We start from the raw sequence: 12,002 nt of genomic DNA, 5'->3' as shown, positions 1-12,002 counted from the left end.
CAGTCTTTCTTTCCCTACACTTTGTGCTTATGCTTCAGTAGTAGGTAGTGGTATCCTCTCAAGAAAAAAGGTTAGGGAGGATCTCTAAGCTGGGGGGAAAAAAAGCACATTTTCTTTAGCCTTTTAATATGGTTTCTATTTTTAAATTTTTTTTCCCTCCATTTTCATTCAATTTGATATTCTGTACTAAACAGGGCATACTTTTGGCCATCACATACCTGCTGATATCTTAAAATACATTGCAGTATCACATAACTTTAATTCTTTTTTTGGCAAAAATAGGCTCAGCTGATGCATTAAAGTAGCAGTAGAGTTCAGTCCTTGCCTCAGTCTCAGGTGAGCTTCTTTTGCTCCTCGACTTTTGCTGCATTTGTACTTCTGGTTCCAGGGCTCCCAGCGTCGGCAGTCAGGGAAGAAAAGACTCTATGGGGATAGATTAAAATGTAAACCTGTTCAGATCCCCATGTCTTCCTGCCTCTGGCTCAGCTAGGCTACTGTTGAGACCCATTGAGTCTTCTCCATCGCCCCTTGTGCCCTTTAATGCTGAAGTGTGGCGTGCTGTGTCTTTTCCTTCCTGGAGATGTTTATTTAAATGATTTCAATATTTGAGGTGTGGGAGCTTTTAGAAGATTCTAAGTGAACTTTTAAAGGCAGATCGGCCTTTCACTGAAGAAAATATTACTTGAGGTCTTGGGAAAAGCAACCTATGTTTACTAATTTTCTCATTCTTACATGCTTTTATTCCATTATAGCCGTTAAAATTTTTTTAAGGGAGCTTTGAAATGACTGTGGCCTAAGTGGTTTGTTCTCAGTCATGGAAGGGAGGAGACAAGACTGTCAAGCATAAATGGCATAAATGCTCTAGGAGAGTTGGAGTGGAGAGAGAGCAAGGATGTACGTCACTGTAATGCAGAGAGGACAGCAAGTATTAAGTAGAATTGCCTTTTTAAACAATGGAATTGGATTAGGGTCATGGAAATTGATGAGGAAGATTGCCTTGGAAATATAATAAATATGATTATAAAGCTAGAAGTGGAGGTTGTCAGCCCTTAAAGATGCGCCTTCTACTTTGTAGTGTGCTTTAGAATTCTGAAATTCTAAATTCATTAGAAAAAAATTCAGGATTTTTCTGGCTGACGAGAACACTACTAGAAAGAAATCAAAATAAGAATGGGTTTGATACGTTATTTTGAGTTTGCTGGGCTCACAGGTCACTTCTTTAGTTGGGGGGAAAATGTTGAATTTGTATTCTCGCCATGGTAAAATGACTTTGTGTCAGGTTTTCTTAAATTATTTCAGAGGAAAGATCTGAAACCAGATCTCCTAAATGTTGTCACCCCGATCTTGGGGTTGTCTTTGATGTACAGATTTATCGCAGAACACAGGATGAGAAAAGGGAACTCTTCAAACAGAAGAACACAACATCTACTGGAATGAAAGAGTTGCTGCACAGACAGTGGAATCCTTAAGTGATCCTGGCTGGGGTTGCTTCTGGAATAAAGAGCTTCGATGCTTTTGCTTTTGTGGAAAAGTTTAGCAGCACTTTAAAAGTTGCTACCGGGGCTTCCCTGGTGGCGCAGTGGCTGAGAGTCCGCCTGCCGATGCAGGGGACACGGCTTCGTGCCCCAGTCCGGGAAGATCCCACATGCCGCGGAGCGGCTGGGCCTGTGAGCCATGGCCGCTGAGCCTGCGCGTCCGGAGCCTGTGCTCGGCAATGGGAGAGGCCACAACAGTGAGAGGCCCGCGTACCGCAAAAAAAAAAAAAAAAAAAGTTGCTACCGAATGCTCTCGAGAAAGGGTTCTTACTGTGTGCCGGTGCAAAGAGGGAGGGGAACACTGGGTCCATGATGTTGACCTTTAAGTCTAATTCACCGGGAAGAGTATTCTTCACCAAACTTTTACATAAAAGGCTTATACGTGGAAATATATATTTGGAAGACCTTGAACTCTCTGTGCCTGATCTAATGCTTCAGTTAGGGAAAGGAACTTAGGCAGTAAGAAGTTCTTGAACTTAATGAAATTCAGATTTTGGCTCAGGGTTTAGAGTTGAGGTGGCAAATACTGAGCATGCATACCACCATGCTCCTTACCTATGCATGTAGCAGGCATCACTAATCCATTATTAGTATCAGTGTACATTCTCTCCGAGTCTGAGTGACCTTATTATCTTTCTTAACCCAGCACTTTAGGTAGCTGCTAGTGATCAACATTACAGTGAAGATAAGACCTGTTTGCCCACCACACCCTCTGCAACAGGTTATAGTGTGAATTTAAAAATGGTCTGAACGTTTTTTGAGGAGGCCATTCTGGGCCCAGTCTTCTAACCAGAGAACAGAGGAGAATTCAGAAGGTCCCTACTGAGAATATGCAGGCATTCTGGGGACAAAAGAGATTAAGATGGATTTCACCTTCAAGGACATGCCTGTTATTGGGAGAGGTAGGGCAAGGTAGCATAAGATGTATGCCAAGTGAGTGTTTTGTAGAATAAATATTAATTTAAGAGAGGAGCTTAAATCCTACGGGACTGAAATCTGAGAAAGAACTTATTCATTTTTCTGTCAGTAGCTTGGCCTATATACTGAATGTGCTCACTTAACATTGCTGTCTGTGTAGAAAGTGAAAAAAAGTGACTTGATGGGCAAGTTTGGGGAGATGAAAAATATGGGGAAGGCAAAATCTTAAAATAATTGAATCTGAGAAGGGTCAGGGCATGCCACTAACGTTCAGTGGTTACCTCCACCTTTCTTCTAGGTGGCCTGCTAAGATGGACTGACCCACTTTCTAGAAGAGAAGAGGTGGGGTAGTGGTGGGGTAGTTAAAGAACTGAAATATTGGAGTTGGGGACAGGGGAGGTGAGACCTATGAGAGAATAAATGGATATTTTAGTGATTTGTTTTCTCTTGCATTGCCCTTTATCCTGGGGTTGGGGAGGGGGCGGTGACTGAGAGGTTTGCTTTAATTTAGGGTCTGAAGTACATTTAAAAATGTGTATTCTTGATGTAGTTTGTGTAAGAAATGAAACTACTATATGGTAAGTGTTTTGCTCAAGAAGTTTCCTAATACAGATTGTTTTTGAAATGACCACCTAGAACCCTGCATTTGTTGGTAGATTTCTGTATTTTACTTTCTAATATTTATAAAGTTTGAGTTTTGTTATTCTTATGTTTCACATATATGTTTAGTGACATGCTCATCTAATGAGAAATTGATGCAGTTATGGAGGAAATGTTTAAGGGATTAGGTATTTATAGGAGTGAATACTGTTTTCTGGCAGGCCACATAAGGTAATCCACTCATAGTTCAGAAAGATACTCTCTAAACGTGACAGACTGACTCTTTTTTTTAAGGGCAAGAGCACACATTACATTTGGTGTAACTTTGCCTAACTACTTTTTTTTTCACCAGAAATTCATTTCTTAAATGCTTGCTAGATCAAGCCTTCAAAGTAAATAGGTGGGATTGTGTATTCTTCCTTCAGATTTTCTTTAAAATTTTCTTTTTTTTTTCTTTTTTTTTTTTTGAGGAACCTTTTGACTAGAATAGAGATACCAGAGAATAAACAATTGAAAACATGACTTTCCCCACTGGGCTGGGTTACTCTGTTTAGAAATTATAGGAAATGCTGCAGATGATAATGGTTCCTAATTTGTGAATAGAAAAGTTGTGAGAGCTATCTCATTTGTGTTAGGATAGACTTGTGGTGTGACTAGTAATGAGAGAGGGTTCCTTTGTATATTGACAACCAGATATAGTGATCTTATAAGGCTACAAAGAGAATGTTCAAAGAACTATGATGGATTTTATATAAGGTGTATAAAAGCAAACAAATCCTTGTTTGAAATAGAACCATTGAGATGAATCTATTATAATTTATCTGTAGGAATTAGTGTTCCTTCAGATTCATGATTCAACCTTTATTTCTTCATCCACCAAATATTTGTTGTGATGTATTATGTGCCAGGCACAGTAATAAGTGATGGGAATACAAGGTGAGTAAACACAGAAGCCATAGTCAAGAACAAATAGTTTCATTTTAAAATGAGTGGTTCTAATTAAATACAGATATAAGATTTTTTTGAGCACACAGGTGAGAAAGTTCCTAATTCTAGCTTACATGTGGGGAAAGCTTCACTAGGGAAGCCATGCTTGGGTGCGGAGAGTGAAGAGAAATCTGCCAGGTGGGTAGGAGAGGTGAGGACTTCCCAGGCAGAAGAGAATGCCTGAATGGACAGCAGTCATATATCTTTTTAAAAATCTCCAGCAAAGGAAATCATGCTGAATCACAACTGTAGTTTGACCCATGTTTTCTGGTGAAGAACTTAGCAGTGAAATTTCAAATCATGGTTCTTAAACTGGCAAACAACATTTTACAGTTAGCGTTTCTCCTAATTCAACCGATTTTTTTACTGTAAAGTAGCTTCTCCAGGCTCATGGACCCTCTCATCTTTTTTTGACTTTGGCAGCCCGGAGGCTTCATAGATATTAGCTGCATCTGTGCCTGGACGAGGAATAAGCATTTTGGTACCAAGTAGCCAGTTTCAGGCCCTGTTTGGGAACATAGCTGGAAACTCTGTGTCCTGAGTGGAAGTCCAAGATGCTCCTACTGCACAATCAGCCTGGTAAGAAGAGTGGGTAGGGAATCTAGCTGGCTTTCTCTCTCCTGCTCTTATTCTTCAGTGCAGAACAGAATGAATGCCCTGCTCTGCAAGCTCCAAAACTTATCCTTAATAAATTCTCTTTTAAGGGAATTCCCTGTCAGCCCAGTGGTTAGGACTCTGCACTTTCATTGTTGAGGGCGCAGGTTCAATCCCTGATTGAGGAACTTAGATCCCACGAGCTGCGTGGCCAAAAATAAATGATTAAAAACAAATTTAAAAAAATCGTCTTTTAAGATTAAAGGATGCTCTTTTGGGAAACAATACTCACAGCTCTAAGGTTTTTGGCAACTGCTTCAGTAGAAACGTACCTGCTGTAACCACTCCCAGAAATCTCTCCTGCATGTGTCTTTCTAGGACTTAAAAGTACTGTTTGCTGAAGGAGAGGGGAAGAGAAGCAGGTGGAAATGTCTGGGAGCGGTTACGTTTTTTAACCTAAAGAATTTTTAATAGTTAACAGCTTATTTCTCAGTTCCCCCTCTCTTTGCTTTAAGGAGCCAGCTGTAAACAAAGAAAATACTAAACAGTTAAAATGCTTGGCCCTTCACATAATGTCCTGTAATTGTGATCATCTTGATTTTGTGGTTTTAAAGATACCCACCCTGGCTCTACCACTTATTTGCAGGATGTGGTTGATCATGAACCTTAATTTCATTTTTTTAAATAAAATTGGAAGAATAATTTTTACTTTATAGTTCTTGTGAGAATTAGATATAATACATATAATATAAAATGCCTGTCACATAGTAGTTGCTGAGTAAAGTGCAGCCATCGGCAGTAATAAAAAGTCTTTGAAACCCTGATTTGCCGTATCTTCATTCACCCCACAACTGCTTTAAAAAGGTTCTATATAGTAATATAAAAGCACTATATTTAAATTCAAGATTTTTGGATAAAATATTGCAAAATCTCAAACGTGTGTGTGAGTGTAAGTTATGGGTGAATATATGTTGCCCCTCACATGCAATTAATAAACTAAATTTGTGTTTTTTGAACTGTGAACATCCCAAGCAGTGCAAACATGATCCACCTGGGTGAGGGAAGAAAATATTAGACTGCTTTTAAAATATTTTAAATTTTATCCTTAAAACCTTTTTACTTGTATACATCATGTATGTAGTTTGCCAGTATAATAGTAAATGCATGAAATAGATGAATAAGTATACATTATATTGGAAATATCAACTCAGTTTTTTTTAAACTTTTTAATTTTAACTCATGACCATGAGTTTGAAAATCACTGAAGTAAATAGCCACATCCATTATATCCTGAAAATTCTTGTTGAGGTCAAAATATTTTCTTAGAATTTTATCTTATTAAATGTTTGAACATAGCCTTGAGATTTAGGAAGATTAAAAAATAAGGACCATTTAAAAATATTTGTGGACAGTTTTATTTTGATTCTTATTCTACATTTTTTTGCTAGTAATTTTCTATCCAGTGCAGTAAGTTCCTCAGTTTCTTGGATTTGCTTTCTAGTTCCTAATTTGAGGTCTTGATACAGTTTGGGAAAGAAAAGATAGTAGAAGAGAACCCACCTGTCTTGATAGGTTTCTGAAGTTTGTGAACCTTTTCTTGTGCACATGTTATATTTTTGGTTAGGGACTTCTGAACCATGTGGTGAAATATTCGCTGAACATCCTACTTTCAGAATCCATTATTAGTGCCTCGAGTGAGGTCGTGTTCTTGGTATGGCTGTTTAGTCGTGTCTTTTAAGAGCATAATACTGCTTTGCAACTTTCGACTTCTCATCCCACAGTTCTTTCAGGCAGCCATCTCTGATAATTTGAAGATTCTTTTTTTAAAGAAGATTGGCAGAATTCCTAATCTCATTCTTTGGCGTGTGACACCCTTACAGAATATGTCTCCCCAGTGGTCGATTTCTCTTCTGCTGACAGCTAAATTATTCATATGATTAGTGTCCTATCCTATCCTGAAAAAAAAAAAAAGAGTAGAGTCAGAGACTGTGTTCTGATACACTTTGTTGTCAGGAACTTTGGCAACAAGGACAGAAAGTGTCTAGAAGTTGACTTCTTCCTCCCACTCGTCCCCCTCTCCAACTCCTTGCCCTCTTTTCCCTGTTGCTGCTGCAACTTCTAAGAGCCAGAGTTGACCCCCACCCTCTCTACGCCCAGGCTGCTCCAGCTCAAGGCATGGAGTTAGGTGTGGTCCATAGCGCTTCTCCAGGTAACCTACACTATTCTCTCCATCTTTACCACCGTCCTGCTCTCATCAAACTGTACAGTGTAACTTACCCCAGAAACAACTACGGTCGTCGCCCCCTCAGCCACGGTTTCCCTTCCCACATTTTCAGTTACCCGAGGTCAACTGAGGTCCGAAAATACTATTTTTATTATTATTTTTATTGGAGTAAAATTGCTTTATGATGTTGTGTTAGTTTCTGCTGTACAATGAAGTGAATCAGCTATACGTATACATATATCCCCATATCCCTTCCCTCTTGCGTCTCCCTCCCACCCTCCCTATCCCACCCATCTAGATCGTCACAGAGCACTGAGCTGAGCTCCCTGTGCTATACAGCAGGTTCACACTAGCTGTTTTACACATGGTGTATTTATCTTAAACCTAGTCTCCCATGTTCATCCCACCCTCCCCTCCCCCCCGTGTCCTCATGTCCATTCCTTATGTCTACACCTCTGTTCCTGCTTTACAAATAGGTTCATCTGTACCATTTTCCTAGATTCCACATATATGCGTTAATATATATTTGTTTTTCTCTTTCTGACTTACTTCACTCTGTATGACAGACTCTAGGTCCATCCACATCTCTACCAATGACCCAAGTAATATTCCATTGTTTATATGTACTACATCTTCTTTATCCATTCATCTGTTGATGGACATTTAAGTTGCTTCCATGTCCTGGCTATTGTAAATAGTGCTGCAATGAACATTGGGGTACATGTTTCTTTTTGAATTACAGTTTTCTCAGGGTATATGCCCAGTAGTGGGATTGCTGCATCATATGGTAGTTCTATTTTTAGTTTTTTAAGGAACCTCCATACTGTTCTCCATAGTGGCTGTAACAATTTACATTCCCACCAACAGTGCAAGAGGCTTCCCTTTTCTCCACACCCACTCCAGCTTTTATTGTTTGTAGACTTTTTGATGATGGCCATTCTGACTGGTGTGAGGTTATATGAGATCCAAAAATATTAAATGGAAAATTCCAGAAATAATTCATATGTTTAAGATTGCACAGCTATTGTGAGTAGCGTGATGAAATCTCGTGCTGTCTAGATCTGACGTACCCGTTAGTCGCTCAGCCGCCATCTTGGTTACTGGATCGACTGTGGATGTATCACTGTGTTCAGGTAATTTATTTTACTTCATAATGGTCCCAAAGTGGAAAAGTAGCAGTGCTGGCAATTCAGATATACCAAAGAGAGGCCATAAAGTGCTTCCTTTAAGTGAAAAGGTGAAAGTTCTCAATAAAAAAAATCATATGCTCAGGTTGCTAAGGTCTACGGCAAGAATGAATCTTCTATCCGTGAAATTGTAAGAAGGAGAAAGAAACTTGCTGGTTTTGCTGTCACACCTCACACTGCAAAAGTTATGGTCACAGTTGCGTGATAAGTGCTTAGTTAGGATGGAAAGGCATTAAATTTGTACAATAAGATATTTTGAGAGAGAGACTCCATTCACATAACTTTTGTTACGTATATTGTTATAATTGTTCTGTTTTATTATTAGTTGTTATTGTTAATCTCTTTTTATGCCTAGTTTGTAAATTAAACTTTATCATAGGTATGTATGTATAGGAAAAAATATAGTACATATAGGGTCCGGTACTATCGAAGTTTTCAGGCATCCATTGGTGATCTTGAAACGTATGCTGCAGATAAGCGGGACTACTGTATTTGCTACAGTTAACTTTGCTACAGTTAGCTACAGCCCAGTTAACTTTCTGTAAAGCATACATGTTACTTTTACTTAATAAGAAAGGAGATCCATTTTCATTGTTTCTTTACTCTCCTTATAATGAAGAAAATATTTGCGTGTACCATAACCTGCATATTTACATCTCTCCATAAGACTTGTTTGGCTGTCATCTCAATGCCTGTTCCTGTTTCTAGTGTGTATTTCTGTTTTTAGGGTTGTTTTAGTTTGCCTACGGTAAGCTGAGAACCCAGAGGGGAAATTTTCAGTTATTTCTGCTGGAGTTTTCCTGAGTTGCTAACAATGCCCTTATTTGTCATCTAGCCACTGTGCAAACTGACTTTGACGAGGACTGTTGAGACTTCAGCTTGTCTTAGTTTTTCGTATAGAAGTATATTAGCCATCTTTGGATCTTTTTTCCAAAAATCTCTTATGACTGGTGCAGCTTACTTTTTCATACTTTCTGACGTAAAAGCAAATTTGTTGTCTTTTTTATGCACAACTGTAGAATTGTTCATTCTGTGACAAAGACTCAAAATGATATCAGTTTTTACCTTTGAGGCTTGGGGATATATCTGAAAAATGGACAAACTGGCAAAAAATTAAAAAATAAAATTTTATTTGGTTGCAAATGGAAAAGGCAAAATAGCCTGTTTAGCTTAAATCTGCATTCATTATTCCTCTGTAGCTGCTAGTTTTAATAAAAAACAGCTGAAGCAATGGAAAATTGGGGTGGAGGAGGGCTCTGTTGAGTGTGTGATTGGACCTTTTAGAAATTACAGAGATTCTCAAAACATTTTGTACCTAAAGGCTTTTAGTATTCCATTCATACAAATTTAGACACACAATCAGAGTTTATAACAACCCTCTGTGCAGTTGGTTCTTCCATCAAAACTTTGTGCTAACACGCCTCTTTATGTGGGCTGTTTAATGAATAACTTCCCATTCACAGTCTGCATTCAGTGTACCTGGGAAGTCCTGTTGCCCCTTCTCAATATTTGCCTCATACTTGCCATGCCTCATACTCATTCTATCAGTGTTTTGTTTTGAAGTCAGTCACTGTTACAGGGTTAGTATATTTATTTCCTCTGACCATTTCCTAGATTGAGTGTTTAGGTTTATGTAAGTTATATATTGAGAATCTACTGTGTGCACACAATGCCTTGACTTTGAACCAAATTAGGTAGTAGGTGGCTCTTAAGGATAACAGTTAATGTTCAGAATGTGAATTTTCTTTTAGTTAAATATTCCATTCTCTTTGCTTTGTGTACATATAACCAACGGTATCATGGAGTTGGGTTGTCATGATAGTTTTATCATCGGTTTGACAACTTGATAATAGTCATATGCTATTATTGATGTACTAGTCAAGAAACTTTGAAATTATTTTTCTAAAAAGAGAGAAAGAATCTTTGCAAGTAAATAATTTCACTCAATGTTTGAAGAAGTATGTGAATATAAGGCCTCAGGATGTTCAAGTCAGCCTATATGTGAGGGTTTCCGAATAATTGCTCTAGATTTGTTCAAACCCTTATGACATTGATAGTGTCAGAAATGAAAGGAGCAATGCAAACAGTATGGAAACTGAGAAAAAAATCTAAGTTGGTTCAGTTACACTCACCTCCCCCCCGTTTTTTAATTATCACCTGGTTTATATTTAAAAATAACTTTTCAATTGCAGACTTCCAAGTTTATCCCAATGTTCTCAGTGCCCTGGGCTATATGTGGATGCACAGTGTATGTTAACAGTACTTTGTAACTATCCTGGGAGTTTTAAAATGTCTTGTTATTTCTGTGAAGTCACAAAAAACGTGACTGCTGAAATATGCAAGAATTAGAGCAAGGTGATAGAATCTGGAACGCCTTATAAAAGCCTGACCTTACACTTCAGTTTATTTAACTCTCACACAAGCTTTTCTTCTCTAAAGTTTGATTGAGCTGTAGTTGGTTTTTGTTGATTAGGATAATTATGCTGGAATGACTTTAAAATCTCTTTGCATGCATTGTTTAGCTTGGGCACTTCTTGTAATCGCTTAGAGAGGGACCAGAGTGTCCTACCCAGAATTCCCAGGGTAGGGCGGTCTGAGGAAACCTCCCGGGAAAGAGCAAGGTGAATTGGGGGAAGCAGTTATCTTTGTTCTGCATGCCGTTCATCTATACAGTGCTGCTAAGGTTGGTCGTCGCGTTGAAAGCTGTACAACTGTAAGGAGCCAGGTCAGTCTGAAACCAAACAGCAGAATATGCAATGGAAAGAACATGGGCCTTGAAATCAGACAGAACTTGGATTTGTATTCTGGGCTTGAGCCCTGGCTCTCACACTTGAAGCTCTGTGACCTTGAGCTATCTTTGGGACTCAGTTTTAAAAAATTTATTGTGCAGGATGTAAGCCAGGTAATCACTTAGCACAATGTATGGTGCAATAGTTACTCATTTTTTTTCCAACTTACTTATGATAAAAAAACAGACATCTATTCGCCTTTGGAATGTAATTAAGGATGTTTGCGTCATTCATTTTTATTGACTTGTATTGATTTTATTTTATTTTTTATAAATAAGGTAATGCCATGGCATGTCACAGACCATGAAAACTCAGTTTAAAAACAGTTTGGGGTGGCTTCCCTGGTGGCGCAGTGGTTAAGAACCCGCCTGCCAATGCAGGGGACCCGGGTTCGAGCCCTTGTCCGGGAAAATATCTCACATGCCTCTGAGCGGCTAAGCCCATGCACCACAACTACTGAGCTTGTGCTGTAGAGCCCACGAGCCACCACTACTGAAGCCTGCGTGTCTAGATCCCATGCTTTGAAACAAGAGAAGCCACCGCAATGAGAAGTCCTCGCACCGCAACAAAGAGTAGCCCCCAATTGCCACAACTAGAGAAAGCCCTTGCGCAGCAACGAAGACCCAACACATCCAAAAATAAATAAATAAAATAAATTTAAAAAGAACAGTTTGGGGCATTTTCTTCTGTTATGAAGAAGTTATCCTATCAAGATGTCTTTTATATTTGATATTGTGCAATAGAAGTGATATTGCTGATGTCAAATCTGAATCAAGTTCCCAGGAAGAGTGTCAAGCAGTTGTGCATTTGCTCCTAGCTGATTGATGAAATGCTTTTTATCATTTGTATGCTTCATTTTAATGGTGAAGGCAATTCGTAAAAACAATGCATAATCAAACCTGTTTATTAAGATGAAACAGTCTCTAGCCCACTAATTTAAATTTCTTTAAGAACAAACAAAAAAACCCTGCCCTTCCATGACTAAACCACAAAGCATCTTTTATACAGATTGCAAAATTAATGGAATTACATAATTTATAGGTAAACTTTTTTTTTGCGGTACGCAGGCCTGTGACTGTTGTGGCCTCTCCCGTTGCGGAGCACAGGCTCCGGACGCGCAGGCTCAGCGGCCACGGCTCACGGGCCCAGCCGCTCCGCGGCATGTGGG

This window comes from Lipotes vexillifer, unplaced genomic scaffold (genome assembly GCF_000442215.2).
Source record: "Lipotes vexillifer unplaced genomic scaffold, Lipotes_vexillifer_v1.1 scaffold742, whole genome shotgun sequence".
Taxonomy (NCBI): Eukaryota; Metazoa; Chordata; class Mammalia; order Artiodactyla; family Lipotidae; genus Lipotes; species Lipotes vexillifer.
This window is presented reverse-complemented; position numbering follows the sequence as displayed.